The sequence below is a fragment of the Ambystoma mexicanum genome, chromosome 5p (assembly GCF_040938575.1).
Source record: "Ambystoma mexicanum isolate Mex_15411 chromosome 5p, UKY_AmexF1_1, whole genome shotgun sequence".
Taxonomy (NCBI): domain Eukaryota; kingdom Metazoa; phylum Chordata; class Amphibia; order Caudata; family Ambystomatidae; genus Ambystoma; species Ambystoma mexicanum.
Window position 1 is genome coordinate 451,550,029 of NC_090930.1, and position 17,103 is coordinate 451,567,131.

The window sequence follows — 17,103 nt, forward strand, 5'->3', positions numbered from 1 at the left end:
CCATATTTACTCCTCTTGTTGTGTTTTTAGAGGCGGTCAAAGGCAAAAACTCGATTTTCCTTTGCTTCTTATCATAGCATTCCATATTGAAATCCCCACATAGAAGAATTTCGAGTTTCGGACAATCGATCCTAGCATTGTCTATGGCTTTCATGAGTACTTCCATAAATTTGTCCTCTTCTCGTGCTGTAGGACCCCAATATACATTGCATATGAGCAACTGCCAGTCTTGCGTTTGTAGTGGAGATTTTATCGTAGAAGAAAATCTTGTAAGTTGGATCCAAGGGTTCCTGTTTACTGAGGAGAGCACTTTTAAGCCACTGGTGCGCTTTACCCCTAACAGGAGGCCTGAACTTGGTCTCCCTTGCGAGCCCTTTATTGCTGGATTTAAAAATAGCTCAAACTTGTCCAAAAGGGGAAGGTCACACAGCAGGTTTGCTGCAGGAAAAAGACGTCGTAAGTTGTCAGGTGTACTGCTGAGTTTCCGAGGAGATGCGAGTAGCCCCGTGTGTTCCAACTCCTGATTTTTATCCCTTTTGACACGGGATTGAGTTGGGCACTCCTGGGGCACTGATAGCGTTATGATTTGGTGGATAAGACACCTGCCAGCCAACTCCAATCCTCTAAACTGTTCTCCAGGTTTGGTCCAGGTTTGTCTAGTTGAGTGCGCACTTGATCTCTTCTATTGTCCACCTCTCGAACACCCCTGTCACTCTTACCCACTTTCATCTCCTGTTTCTTTTTGGCCAGTTGGATTTATGGAGTTACTTAATGAGTGTTGCGAGTCTTTTGGACCAGCACGATCTGTGCTGGTCCCCTCCTCCAACTCCTTAAGCACGAACCCACATAGATTGAGTTTAGAACCCAACTCTAAAAGTGAGCTTTTGGTGTTTCGATCGCCTGTGTGAAGAATCACACTGTCGTGGCGTTTTTCGTTGTGGAATTCAATCCAGTCTATGTCCCGTGATTTTAATTGATCGGGGTGGTCTATGGATTTCAGGAGTCTCATAACATTGGCCCGATTCATAATCAGGTTATCTTCGTAGCCTAGAGTTCTCTCCAGTAGCACTCTATAATGTGCAGGGGCGTTGTGATCCTCGGACCCTTTGTGGACAGACTGGCTAGTAAGCCCTGATACTGGCTTGTATTCTGTTGTTTCTGCCCGTGATACTGTTCTTCTGATTCCCTTTGTCGTATCAGTGCGGGCTCCTTTGCTGTTATTGATTTCCGACGTTTTCTGGACCAGGGAGTTCCTCCTGTCTTCCAGTGTAGTAAAGTCCAAGGGACTTAATGACTGTGGAACCGTCCTTTCTTTTTCCAGAAAGCAGGCCTTGTCTTCTCGCTCAGATTGCACTCTAGATTTCTACTTGAAGTTTTTAACAGACACCGCTTTCAGCACCGACAGTGTTGGCAATGGGGGCTTTTTGAGTATCATTTGCAGCTCCCCCCGATCTTTGAACATCTGGTACTCCGTCACCCCTTTAAACTCAACACCTTTACTTTTGTAATATACTTCGGAATCATCATCCTCAGTACCACTTTATGTTTCAGATGTATTAGATCCCGACTTCTCCTCCCATGTGGTATTCATGTCCGAATAAACGGATAAATCCATGAGGGAAGTGTCAAAGTTTTCGTTCACCCTCTCCAAGACCAGGGGGCGACAGGGCTCATCAAGGCACACATTCTGTGAGAGGGCAGAGGCATCACCCGTTTTCTTTGACGATCTATCATAAAACAACGGTTTGGAGGGAGGTGCCAGATTCCTAGGAAGAGTTAGACCGCTAACAGTTCTAGTTCTCGTTGAAGGTTTCCTGGAGTTCAAGGTCCCTTGTCCTGTAGATATATCCATCGGCATAGGGGTCTTCCCATAGTTTTTTTCTCCTTTCTTGTTTACTTTGAGTTGTCCTTCAGCCGGGGGGGAAAGGCCTCTTTTGGGTTTCCTAAAAAGGTCAAACACTTTAATGGTGTTTGTGGATACTGGAGCCTTAATTGGGTCCGATATCACCTGCGGCATAGTAATTGTTGCAGTGGAAGTCACTGGGCGACCTTCTTTCAGAGCAGGCCCACCCGCCTTCATTACAGGGACAGATGCCCACACGGTGTTGTCCGTGTTAGTAGAGGTGTCTATGTATTTTGGTAGGAGAGTTTCCTCAGGAGTACTCTTATTAGGCAGTTCCACCTGAGAATTTAAGGTTTGTGCCAGGGTTACAGGATCAGTCGGGGGGACACCCACACCCCCGTGCTGAAGGCTTAACCTTTCAGATCTCCTTGTTTCTTTTTCTTTTATTATCGGCTCAATAAGGCTTTTCAAAATTTCAGTTGTGTGATCATCGTTTTTTTCCAGTTTCGACTGGATTGCTGAGACAAAGCCTTCTATAAAGATCATTATGGAGAACAGCATGGCAATTGTTGTTGTATGGTCCCGAAGCTGATCGTTTTGCGTCTCTATGAGTTTCATAAAGGGGGCCATTACAAGAGCAAAAGTTGTGATCATACCAGGGTCAATTTGAGGGTCCTTTTTGGACGGGACATCTATTTGGGTGGGTGCCAGGGTGGACAGGAGATCCCCATCTGAGGGGCAGGGTTGCCTTCTTTGCCGTTTACTCGGGAAAGGAGCTTGCTGGGGGAAGACTCCTTTATGAAAACTTTGGGAGGGTCCCCCAGATTGGTTTTTGTTTGCTTGGGCTGTGGTATAGGACCCCCAGTGATCCGTTTGGTGGTGACCAAACCGAGGTGTAAGGTGGTCTGGAAAGCGTCCTTGTGGGGTCGCCCTAGTTTGCAGGTCAACATTAGAATAATCCGGGGGTTTCAGTGTTCAACAAAGAGATCCCAAAGGGTTTCCAACCTTTGTACGGTCTTTGTGCATAGGTCTGGCCTCCCTTGGTCCTTTTACAAGTACCAAAGACAAAAGGGTTCGTATTCGAAGTGTGGAGGACCCGTCGCCTCCTCGAAAGCCAGACCCAAGTCCTTTGGCACGGGAAAGGTAGTGTTGGAAGGATTCAGTTTAGGAAGAACCTCCCGCGGAATTACCTTAGGGGACAGACCTGTTAGTGGTTCCTTACCCAGTCCCCAGTCTTCCGTGGCCACCACTCTGTTTGGAGATGAGAAAGTTCCGTTTTCATTGGATTACCCCGGGGATAACAGAGTCTGGGAGGGATGTTGGACTTGTAAGTGAGTGTCATCTCTTTCCCCTACTCTCGTCCCTTTCCCCGCCCCCTCTGCCGCCCCCTCTACCATATTTAGTTGCAAAATATTTTCGTGTGAAGCAGTGGTGTTTGTGATGGCTATTTCAGGGTAAAGGTCCCCAGTTATCCTGAGGGGAGAAAGTTTTTGGGCCGGAGAGCCGACCATTGTCCACGATGAAACAATTGAACGAGACCTAGCTGGCTTAGATTTCAGGGCTACTTCCAATACAATCTCATTACGACCCTGGCGGAAAGTAACTGACCTGACCGCCACAGCGTAAATAGCGTTTCCGCCATCGCACGATGGAGTAAAGTGCGGCTAATTATGACCCATCGGGCACGAGCATTACGCCATGGCGGAAGTGCAAAGTCCGCGATGGCGGAAATGTCCCCAAAACGCCCCTCACCGCCGTCGTACGGCGCCCTAGGTGCAATTCCGCCACCCATCATAGCGGTCACCGTAATGAGCGGAAATCGCAAAATACGGTGACCGTAAATATACGGAAACGGAAGTAAAAACATGGGGCCGGAACGGGAAACAGCACGCCGTACACCGATAAAATCAGAATCCCAACACAACCATCACAAATCCGACCCAGAGACACATCCCAACCCGTTAGCCACCCAAGTTAAAACAATCAAAATGGGAAAAGTTGCTAAAAAAGCGTGCGACCGCAAGCGGCAGGTCCACTTCTCCCATGAGGAACTCACCGTGCTCACAGAGACCCTCCAGGAGAATGCTGCCGTCGTCTTCTCGACGCAAATGACCAGGACGGCACTTGCGAACAAGAAGGCCATATGGGCCCTGGTGGCACAGCGGGTAAGTGCGGTGGGGACGGCACCCCGCAACCCACAGCAATGCAGAAAGCGATGGGACGACTTGCGGATACGCGTACGGAGCATACTATCAGCCAACCGTAACATTGCCACAGCTACCGGGGGAGGATCGGAATCACCCATCAAGTTGACCCCCTGGGAAGAAATCTGTGCCTCCACCATTGGAATGGAGAGTATAGAGGGAGTCGGAGGGATGGAGAAAGGAGTGCAGACATCTGAAGAATCAGGTAGGTGGGCCAAATAAAACAATGCTAAATCCACAATGTCCAATCATGTGAAGTACCATGTGTCCACATAGTGCAGCAGAAACACATGTCCAGGAGAACGTCCACATACATTGGCCTGATAGCGCACTTTAAAATTCACATTAAATACAGAAATAATTAAAAATCCTAAAAACACCCCCTTTCTTGGGTGGCGGGTCGATGGGGTGTGTAAGATAATTTCACATATGCTATAAACATTACATAATCATCCAATGAGATGTGTGGACATTGATCTTTGTGTACGAGGCCTTTATTGGCATACAGTCCACATTGTGCATGTTCCAGACACACACAGTGCCACGAATCCCGTGTCCATGTATCAGCCACCAGGCGTGAGTGCTAGAAGCATGAATCTATGATATTCTGACGAATTTCACGGCCCTCCTGTGCCTCGCGGACTCCTTGAGGTGCTGCCACATCCCCACCCTCATCATGACCATCTTCAGGTGCTTGCAGTTCTGCGTCAGGGGGCATGGGCACATTTCTACGTACGCACATGTTGTGTAGCATGACACATGCCATGACCATCTTTGCAACCATCTCATGGCGGTACAGGAGTGCCCCGCCAGACCTGCTGAGGCAGCGGAAACGAGCCTTCAGTAGGCCGAATGCCTGTTCTATGACTGCACGGGTACGTGAGTGGGCATGGTTGTAGTCCTCCTCATGCTGGTTCTGTGGGTTCCGGAGTGGTGTAAGGAGCCATCTCTTCAGTGGATACCCGGCATCACCTGTATGTGGACAATAAAGGATGTTTGTGGAATGACATTGCTACGTACGCATCCCCCCCCCCTTCCTTGCAGGTCATTGCCGCATCACATTACCCACATTATCATGCATGAAATGAGACTCACCGAGTAGCCAGGATCTGTTCCCTGCGTGTCGCTCCATGTAGCGTGGTATTGTAGAGTTCCTCAAGACCATAGAATCATGGGTTGATCCAGGAAATCGGGCACAACAATGTGTAAAGATCCTGTTGGAGTCACACACCATCTGTACATTGAGAGAATGATATTGTTTCCGGTTGCGGTACTGGGCCTCCATGGCATGTGGGACAACCAATTCCACATGGGTACAGTCGATGGCACCAATGCAACCCGGTATGCCGGCCAGTGCATGGAATCCCACTTTTGTGTTTGTAATCTCCTGCTCCGAGCGTGGTAAAGAGATGTAGTTGTCTGCGTGCTTCAGGAGGGCATCGAGCACTTGCGATAGTGTCCGTGAGAACAGTGGCTGTGAAATGCCATGCAACTGTCCGACTGTGTGCTGGTAGGTGCCTGTGGCCAGGAAGTGCAGTACAGACACCACCTTCAGTAGGGGTGGGATGGCGGTTGGGCTATCTATCATGCTGACAAGGTCAGCGTGTGTCATGTTCACAATGGCGGTTATGGTGTCCCGGTCCAAACGGTAGAGGGTGTGGATCTGCTCAGCAGTGAGGTTGAACGGATGTGCTCGGAGGCGTAGGATTGCGGGCTGCCTGCGTGGTGGTAGTGGCTGTGCTGGTGGCCCTTGCTGGCCCTGCCTTGCCCTCCTCCTCCTCCTGCGTCTCCTCTGTGCGGCCGGTTGTTGTTGTAGTTGGTGTTCGTCTTCTTCTTGAAGTTGTAGTACTTGCAGTGCTATCAGGTCCCCCAGGGCCAACATCGCTAGTCCTGCCGGTAGCATTTTGGAGTGGGTGTGGTTGTGGGAGGGGGTTGGGTGTGCAATTTATGTGTTTTCAGGCTGTATAGCCTCCACCTGTGGTGATTCATCCCACCTGTGCCAGCTGCAATCCCCTTTGGGCGAGCAAGTCCCGCACACAACGCTGCAATGTGACGCATGGCATCTTGCTATTACAATCATGTATTTAATCCCGATGGCAGTGAAATATTGGTTAATATGTTCATTCTGCTATGGTCCCATTGTTTCACATACTATCTTTGCAGTCGCGAACAAACTTGTGAAGGGTCAGTGGAATGTAGTACTCGATTAACGGTGGACCCTCATGCAGCACTGTACCGAGGTTCACCGACGGGCGGGGCGTCCCATTTGTGAGTGAAGCCAGTTGCCATTTTCACACACTGCCGCACTACATGGATGAATTTGTGATTCCAAGCGGTAACAGATGCCTTTTCGACGTGATGTTGCAAATGAGGAATTCGAAGGACAGCGCTTTCGGTTTTCGGCTAGCGGCGAGGAGACGCCCACAGGTCTGACTGCAAATATAACGTTCTATTGTTTAATGTCCTTGGGACAGGGGCCATGGCGAGAATGCAATGATTGATATGAATAGTATGGGATGCGCAATAGCGTAGTGGACGATAAGGCAGGACGTTCCCAAATACATGTTACTTCACAACACTAGTATTCCGGGCTGGAGCACAGTGGATTTTGCAGACTGCATTACGCACAGACTCAATGGAAATTTCAAATGTGATGTGAGTAAATAATCAGGCGTTTTTATACCGGGATGAGGGAATGATGTATGGATGCATGGACAGATGATTTAATTGAGAGTTTGCCATGTACATGGCTTTTTGGAATCTATCCCCTTCCCCTGCGCTATGTGATGCAGAGCTGCCATAGTGGGACCATCGTCTATCTGCCCTTGTTGAACCCTCCCTGTCTCGACGCGCCTTCAAACACTTGTGTCTATGCACGTTACTAATCCCATCTAATGGATTCTGTCTTCACAGACGCATGCACACAAACACTCGTTTGTAAAAGTGTTTTCACCTCGATTTATATAGTTATGATTCGCAAGTGATTTTTGGGTGGAAATAATCCTTTTGAGTGGGCTAGCATGCATATGGCTGTAGATTTAGTGTGATCATTGCAGTGAGTAATACAAGTGAAGTTCTGATGGCCATACTATTCTTTTTCATTTCATTTGGGTGACAGGTATCTCCTCCCCTTTTGCCGCTGCCATCTGTATGCCACTCCTGCAGATGGCTTTTACTCCCGACACCTGCTGCTTCGAGTTAATCAGTGGAGCACCATTACGATCTTATGGGACGATCGCCAATGGGCCACATGCCCTTACGCAGTACTAGTGGCTAGGAGCTACATATCAACCTTTCAGCTGGACTAGTGCCTACCTAATGGGACGGCCCTGCGGTTCTAGGCGCTTCCATGTTGCCTTTTTGAACGTGAATGTAGCCCCTGTGTACCATGAAGGAACAGGGCGTCACACAAGAAGAAGCTGGTCATTTATTGCGGATGCAGCCCACAGTAATGAGAAATATTTTGGAGTTTATGACCTAATAGCTGTATGGGCTTGGTGAATTTGATGTGCATTAAAATTTGATTCTGATATCAACCGTGTAGCGTTATTCTTTGCAAGTAATGTAGCATATTCCTATTTGTGGAGCGATGTATTGTGAGTAGATCTGCATTGGGTTCCGGCTTCTGAGTATAGTTGCGTGGTACTGTACTGGCCGCGTTTGCCTACGAAGCCCAGTAAGGTCAGGGATGGGGGCTACCATTATGACTGTTTTATTGATGTCATGCTCAAGGGCGGGGGATTAGCTTTTGTGTAACAGATGCCGGTCAGCCAGGTGGATTGGTGGAATGATGTGATTATCAGAAAATGGCTGGTCACAGGTGCCTGTGTTTGCGTGCGTTTCTTGGAGGGAGACTGAGGTCATGTCCATTGGAATAGCTTCTGTATTCGTGCCATCTGTGCCCTGCAGCTCCCATTGGCCCCTCTTAAGATGAGCCTGGCTGCTCAGTCACTCTGCCAACTTGTGTGGTACATGCTTATGCTGATGGTTGGTTTGTTTACTGGCAAGGGTACAGGGCTGGTGCAGTCTCCCTCAGGATACTGCTTTGAATGTTGCCTTACACTGGTGTCAAGCGATGGGGGCCTGTTGTTGTTTTGTCTCATGTTTCAGTTCATATTGCTGTACTTGGACCTTCACACGCCTGTGCTGCATCAGTACGGCAATGGTGCCATGCCAAATATGGATGGCCACTCACAAGGCACTTGGGGCCCCTACATTCATTTGTTCGTTGGCATGCATGGGTGACTTGTACATTTCACTGGTTGCATTGTGTAACTTCATTGCACCTACGAGGAGTTGTGCAATGTGGGCAGGGAGTGGTGTACAGGCACTCAGTAGGGCCATTTACGGTTGGTTCACGATGCCGTAATTCTCACCATGGCGGAATGGTACTTTCCGCCATGCTTGATGGCGTTAAGTAAATGTCCGCTAGGGTCAGCATTCGCGTACCGTTGCGCCATGGTGGTAATTACGGTTTTGCATGGCGCGCGTGCGCGTACTTGGTGCAGTTGGCGTTGGCGTTCACTACGGTGTCGCTAATGGCATCGTACTTTACGGTGACGGGTCATAATCGCACCGAGCAGTATTCGATGGCGGTATTAAATTTCCGCCATCGTTTTTCGATTTCCGCCAGGGTCGTAATGAGGGCCAATGTGCCACAAGTCTTTCAATAGAAATAGTGCAAGTGAACCCTTGTGTTACACTTCCGTACTTGTAGAGACACGCAGGTGAAGTTAGGTAGATATAGGTCTCAAAGTTACCTTCCTGCCTTCGTGCCTTTCTGCCGCAAACTGCCAGAGACTGCACTTAGCAGCTAGCTGCTGCTGCAGCCAGTCGTGTAGTTACTTGATATCACACGGGTAATGTGTTAGCCGCGGATCAGTCTGTACCCGCACCGGCGCCTCACAGAGCCAAACAGGAGCAAAACAGGTCTCGTGAACACAGTATGCACCGCCCTTGACTCCGCTGCCGGGCTTAACGCCGCAAGGGTGACTGTGGCTGTCCTTTGAGGTGGATGAAAGTCACGTGATGAGGCTCGTGACTGGCAGCAGTCTCCGCCCCCTCCGGGGAGCGAGCATGATACAGCAAGAGTCTTCCTGACTCGCAGTGCTGATATCAAGGTAGCAATACGAACGCACGTTCGTTTCAGGAACAGAAGTTCAAATAAAGCAGCAAATGCACATTGAGTGTTGTATGCCCCCCCTCCTGGGAGCATGGTAGCTCCCAGGAATTGTGTAATTGGTCACATGGTAGTAACCATGTGACCAGCTCAATAAATGGGATGAGCTGTTTCCGGCTCGTCCGTCTGACAAAGAACTGACTCCGGTGTAGTTATTTGGAGTACCATGCTGGTGCTACACCGAGTGCTGACGGCCCAATGGCGGGCCCTGCACATGGACGGTGCCCCGCTGGGCAACACCATCCCACCTGAAGGTATTGGCCGTGTGACTATGGCTGTTGGAGCAACCCCAGCCTGGGTGCCCCCAGAGTCGGGGCTGCAGTGAGTTGGGTGCCCCCAGCCCACATGTCTTACTCCAGTGATCCGGAGTCTGCAGGGGGACCCCTGATGTGTCTACGCTGCGTGAAAGCAGCTCTATAGTACTATGTTGGTGATCCCAACCTCAGCTCTGACCTGCTCCGGTGATCTGAGAGCGGGCCACAACATTGAGTTCCATTTTCGTCTACTATAGTTATCACAGAATGGGTTACGTGAGGCTCTGAGTGCACCTACTGTACATTCTGCCATCGACAGACAGTTGCAAGATGTCACTGTGACACCCCCAAACCTGGCATACCAAGGTGAAATACCTGTTTACTGGTTGATCTCTCAATCGTATGGCATTGTCCCCTGCTGCTTGTGGTAGGAGCGGTGGTACTGGTGACAGTGATCTTCGGTCAGGAACTCTGCAGGTGCACCAGACCCAGCACACCATGATGTTATGCAAGATAAAACAGACCTTGATAATGTAGCACACAAAAACTTGGCTATGCAGGAGTACAAACTATGAGTGGTCAAAGCATCTGGAGTGGGATTTGAGGATGCCAACACTCTGCTTGAGGATGCTCCTGGTGGCTCTTTCTGTAGAGTTCTACAAATGCTGAGGCATGTCGGAAGGGTGCAGGATTAGTGTCAGGTGGTAGGGTCATATGTTGCAGCCTATATTACAGCTGAGAAAAAGTAGTAAAGGAAGATAGTTGCACATGGGAAGACACAGTGTAATGTTAAAATGAACCTGTACCACATGTTTTCCAAGTATGCTTTATGTTGGTCATTGTTAGTGTTAACTAATGCATTCCTCATTGATTGTTTATATACGTGGCTATGGGCATGTATGAACATTGGCATGGCTTTGCCATGAGATTATGTTTCACCACTCACAGAGCACCCATATGTTCCCATAGTGGCCTGCCTGTAAATAAGGACACACTGGCAAAAGGTGAAACATATGGCTATTATGTTTTGATACTGGGGAACTGGAATCCGTTTAACTGTTCGTAAAAAAACGAATGGGAGATTTGTTAGAATTTCTGAGTTAAAAGTTTTTATTTTACAGGGCAAACATCATGGAACTGAATAAAGGTGCCTGACAACATTAAAAACAGCATAATAATTGCAGTGATACAAATGGACAGACACAAAATTGTAATATCAATGTGCATTTATCATGGTGAACAAATGATATTGAAAGAAGGGGAAATAAATGAAGGCAGGATAGTCGAAAGCGAGTGCACAGCAAATAACACAAATTCCCTACGGACACATTAGCCATACGTTTCAAGGAAACATCCGCATATATCAAAAAATGTGTCAGTGCCTCCTGATTCCTTATGAACTGCCCTCTCATGGGTGGATACAGTTAGCAACTCTTCCACGCATTCATCAATGCAGAAGGAAGCAGGCGATTTACAAGACTTCAAAATCATCTTTTTTGCAAACACGCATGCGCAGAGGAGCCAGACTTTTCTACAGAATTGCATGTCGTCCAGTGAAGATACATCGCCAAGCACCAAAAGTGAAGCATTCATTCTAATACTGCAGCTTAAGACCAAGTCCGGCCTCACAGACCCCTTCCCAAAAGTCTTTTGTTTTTTGACAAGTCCAGATTAAATGACTCAAAGTACCTCTTGCTTGCTTGCATTTCCAGCATTGATCATTCCCCAGAAGGCCTCTTTTAAACCTACGCTCTGGAGGTCCAATATGTTCTAAAGAGGAGTCAAACATTGCCACAGCATCTTAGCCAACAGCCTTGATCAATTGTTTCACCCAACTGCCCAGCCCAGATTTTGGCTAACTACGGATCTCCTTTATGTCAAGACCGTAAAATTCCATACACAGTGGCGGCTGGATGCAGAGCATGTTTGCAAAGCTCCAGCGCTGACCACGTGCACTCTGTGATGCTATGCTCGTAGGTCCATCTTGGCAGCGTAATACCCTCAATTTCCTGTACTCAGCGAATGTGCATTCACTCAAATCAAACTACAACATAATTGAGCAAAGGGGATCCATTCCCTATCCTCGATCAAATCTTTTATATATCTGATTTCTCCCAAGAACCAAGACGGCCCGAATAAATCCTTTTGGTGGTCAATGCAGGATTAAGCCAAATCGATGCATTCTGGAACAGGTAAGGATCACTTCTCATACGACTGGACATTCAGCGCCAACATTCACGCATAAAGGCTTTTAACGGGTTCTGCCTGCTAGATGGTTTTGTCATCGTCGTCAGCAAGGCATTAGGAGCAAGCTGCAATACATTATTACTTTCCACCATCATTTCATCTACTTGTTCTTCCTCTGTGCCTATAGTCTGACACAGATGTCTAGACATGAATGCAAGATGATATATGTGTGCCCCCCACACCCATTGGAATAAAGTTTTGAAATCAAAAGTAAAGAGGACGCTGCAGCGCCAGTTCCCATGCAAGCAAGTGAAGGGAACTTGCATCGCTGAGGAGGTGTGCCGCCCACAGGTAAGTAAGGGGCTGGAGGGAACCTGGTTGTCAGAAATGTCCGGGGGAGATCAAACCAAAAGTTATTTTCGGTAAAATAACGTTTTTTTTTTTCTCCTTCTGACTTCTGACATTTCAGATTACATTAATTCATGGCAATCCATGGAACCAGCATACACATCAGTGTAGACTCCCTTGCCATCCCACTTTTCTGTCATTAGTGGAAGGCCAGCAGTGCCAGCTGTGCTAGACGTATTCCTTGTCCTTGTCAGATTGCTATGTGCAGTCAATGGCACAAGAGTTATCATTTTACATTGAATTAATGTGCTACCTGTCACCTCTGATCCCCAGCATTCTCAGTCTGCCCGGCAGGCCTATCAGCAGGCAATACAGTTACAACAAGCACAAATGGTGAATGCAGCGAACCTAACGAGACATACACAGGTGCCAGCTATGGTCCTACAAAAGTGCATACCTGGAGAGGACCCTGCACATTTCTTTGTGAATTTTGAAAGGGTAGCGCATAACACACAATGGCCACCGGACAGATGGAGCCACTACACTGCCCCATCAATCACTGGGGAAATGCAAAGTGGATATAAAGAGGGTGGTCCTAGAGCAACTGGGACATGATGAGGAAGCTTAGAGAGTGAAATTCTGAGAAACCAAACTAATGCAGGATGAAACACCCAGGGAGTTGTTTTACAGAGTTAGGGAATTAGCCGACGAATGGCTTCAGAACGTCACCACCACAACCAATGAGATGGCGGTAAGGATTGCATTGGAGCAGATTGTTGAACCCCCCCCACTACCAATTAAATGCTGGTTGCGACAACACCATAAATTCAATCTGAGGGAGGCCGTTAATATAGCCTCGGCCTACCGAATGGCCAGACTGGGGAGGTTGATGTTGTATGGCCAAGCTGGGTGGAGACTGGGAGGGCTGGCCGCCCCAATAGCCAGGGCCGGTGTTGGACGCAGGCCCAACATCCTGAACAGGCAAATGAATGTGGAGGGACCTAAGAATCGACTGGGAAGTGAAGGAGGTACGCCAAGCAAACCCAGCGGTATAATGCCAAAGTGCCCCCAGTGTTACATTTGCGGTAATGGGCCTGTGTCGCCAGGCTATGCCCGAAGAAAAATAAGGTCGAACCTATGGATATCAGTGTCTTCGACATGGCAAGGGAAGGGAGCTACCCAGAGCCTGAGGGACCCCAGCAATCCCCATATGTCTACATCTGTGAGGCGTATATGGTCGGTCGACACACTCGAGCCATGATAGAATCGGGAAGTCTGCAGACGACCGTCAGTGCAGAACTGGTAGGTGACACCTTTGAGACTGATACAGGCATTCCTATCAGGTGTGTGCAGGGGGATGTGAGGAGATACCCCACTAAAGACATTAAGGTTAAATTGGCGGGAGAACAAAGAGATTTTATGGTCACTGTGTTGCCTGCACTACCTTTTTTTGGCCAAGGGTATACGGGAAAGTCACACGATTTTGCCAGCAGTGTGCGGAATGTCAAAAGAGGAACAAACCCAACATCTCGAAGGTGCACCTGCAATCCATGCCCTTGATTCTCGAACCTTTCCACCAAATAGGAATGGACATCGTGGGACCACTCGACCCCACAAGCAGGGGACACAAATATTTGCTAGTGATCGTGGACCATGCCACCTGCTACCCCAAAGCCTTCACTCTAAGGAGTACCAACGCAGAACAAATTTGTAAAACTCTGGTTCCGTTCATAGCCCAAGCAGGAATACCCAGAAAAATTGTAATGGATAGAGGCACGAATTTCATGTCCACTGTTCTTAAACAAGCATGTGCAACCTTACACATCTAACAGTTAAGAACGGCAGTCTATCATCCACAGACCGATAGGTTGGTGTAACAGTATAATCAAACCATTAAGCAAATGTTGAGGAAGACGATGAGGCCGGAATAAAGAAATTGGGACTGATTGATTCTGTGGATACTTATGACACTCCAGAACGCTCCCCACTCTTCTATGGGGTTTGCACCCTTGGAACTGCTGTTTCAGAAGGCCGGTAAGAACTTTCCTAGATATATTGAGGGAAGGATAGGAGGAGCAACCTCAACAAGAAATCACCTTGACTGAATATATGGCACAGCTCAGCAAGAGAGTGGAGAAACTGCAGGCCATTGCCCAAACCCATCTTGAATAAGCCCAATGGGCCAGGAGAAGCGAAACCACAGGGAAACCCAGGTACAAACCTTTCTGGTTGGAGACAAAGTATTGGTGCTCCTATCAACTACAGAAAACAAGAAGTTAGCAGCCTGCAGAGGGTCATACATGATAGACCTGGTCATCGGTACCATCACTTATAAGGTACGCCAGGAAGACCGGAGGGTGCCAGTGCAAACCTACCACATGAATCTCCTTAAAAGATAGGTGGAACCCCCAACTACCATCCCCATGATAAGTACTGAGGAAGACTGTACCGAGGAAGTGAGACAAAGTTGAAATCACGTCAGAAAAGAAGCCTTGAAGATTAATCCAGACTTGCAACCCTGTGAAAGGGAGGAGCTGGATCAGCTCATTGGTTGGTTCTCTTCAGTATTCTGTTAATTACCAGGACATACTACCAATGTCTACCACAGCATAGACACACCCCTGGGAACCGCTGTCCGGCTGCACCCCTACAGAATCCCAGAAACCCAAATCCAGTCTGTGAACCAGGCGATCCAGTCAATGTTGTAGATGGGCATGATAGAACCATCCCACAGCCAGTGGTGCTCCCCAATTGTACTGGTAACCAAACCTGATGGTAGCTGCAGGTTCTGTATGGGCTTCCGCAAAGTTCGATGCATACCCTATGCCAAGAATAGAGGATCTCCTGGACAAGTCGGAAAGGACGAAGTACCTTACCACCATAGATACCTCAGAGGGGTATTGGCAGATTCCCCTGTGCCCTGAGGATAAGGAGAAGACACCCTTTGCAGCCCCTTCAGGACTGTACCAGTTTACGGTGCTCCCGTTTTACTTCAATGGATTCCCAGTGACGTTCCAGCGACTGATGAATGCAGTGCTGAAGGAACACAAACAGTATGCCATCCTGGGAACATTACAACAGGCAAGACTACACGTCAATTCCCAGAAAACGCAGATGGCCTATTTCCACACCAAATATTTGGGGTACTTTGTGAGGCAAGGCACAATACAGCTGCAAAAAGAGAAATGGAGATGATTCAAAGACTGCTGTTCCCAGTGAGCATTCAACAAGTACGGACCTTCCTCGGCTTTGTGGGCTATTATTGGCGAAACATACCCAGTTTCTCGATGATTGCCTCACCCCTCACAGATCAACTGCAAACGTCCAACACCAAGAAACTAACCTGCCGAACTGAAGCATCCAAAGCAGCTTTCCATCCCCCGAAGACCTTGCTTACTGGCCAGGGGGTGCTACAATGTCCTAACTATGCCACACCCTTATACTTACATATGGATGTTTCAGGGTTGGGATTAGGAGTGGTGTCCTTTTTCAAAATACAGGAGAATTGGAACAACCGGTCTTGTTAATCAGTAGACAATTACTGCCACATGAAATGGGCTACACTACTATCGAAAAGGAGTGTCTGGCAGTCAAGTGGGCTGTCAAGTCATTACAATATTGCCTCTTGGGCCGACAGTTTACATTGGTGACAGATCACGCTCATACTCTGCAATGGTTTTTGTCCTTGCAGCCATTTTCCTTTTGGACGGTCGGAGGTCGGGAACAATGTAAGCCAGTAATGTTTTTACAAAAACACAAATTGCATAACAAAGCCCCAAATTGCATATTAAAGCTCTGGTAGCAACATGTAAAGCCAAAAGAATATAATTGTTGCTTTAATTTTCACATCCTGAATGGTAAACTATAAGTCCCACAATGCAAGATAATGCCAACCTGAAAAATTGAGTTAACTCCACTGTACTTTCAGTGATTTAAGACATGCATTAAAAGAAGTTTTGTAATAAATAAAGATGGATATGTGTCATGATGCCCGCTCCCGGGGAGCCAGTTCAAGCCCTGCGTCCCCGAAAGCGGACATCCAGTCCCCAAGGAAGGACCCAGCAACCCCATATAGGGGCCCTTTGGACAGTGTCCTGGCGCCTATGGCGCCTATGGCGCAAGGCTCATAAAAGACATCAGTCCTGGAGCCATAGGAGCCAGGCACATTATGGATGTGCTTGGGTGCACTTACCTGATGCAGACCATGCTGCAGGATCCCGGCCTCCTTGAGGCCTGAAAGGAACTACTTTACCTGTGGGACTAATTTACCATCCGGGCGTGGTCGGGGAAGGATACATACCTGATTGGAGGAAGGATACATACCTGGAACTTCTTCCAAGGCTATTTAAACCCCACCCGAACAGCCACACGTGCTTCGCGTTGTTCTGCATCTAGCAGCTGGACGCTCACTGTGTCTGCTCCTGCATCCTGACTTCTGCCACGCCTGCCAGCATCCTGGATCACCTGCAAAGGAAGAGAAGAAGAGAACAGAAGAAGGAAAAGTCTTTACCTGCTAAAGTCCGCATCCCGGAGACATCTCGCCGACAATCCTGAAAAGGAAGACTTTTATTTAAAAGCTCATTGCGTCGATCGCTGCAGCGCCGCATTCCACTCACCTTTACTGGGCGCCTCCATGTTCAGCAGCGATCATCCGGATTCGCAGTCACGCCCCAGTGCCTAGGGAGAAAAAGACCAGAACAAAAGGTGAGAGAGAGAAGGGAATAAGGAAAGCTAAATCTCCATGTTAAGACTTACCTGTTGATTCATTCCCTCTTCATTTCGGGTCCGCGCCGCATCCTGGCATTTCCGGACCCCGGCCCCTAAGGGGAAAAAAGACATCAGCGTTAATGAGCGAATGAAAAGACATCACCAAAAAACGCTCATTAAAGACTTACCTGATTTCTACAAGGATTTCACCTCTCATCTCGGGTCGATGCCTGTTCCCCGGAATTCCGTACCCCGGCCCCTATGGGGAAAAAGACACTAGCATTAGTACATTAATGCATGGACACAAGGGGAACCTCTTATCAAAAAACTTACCTGGAAGCCAAGCAAGTTTGGTTCTCACCAATCCGAAAATCCAGTGAA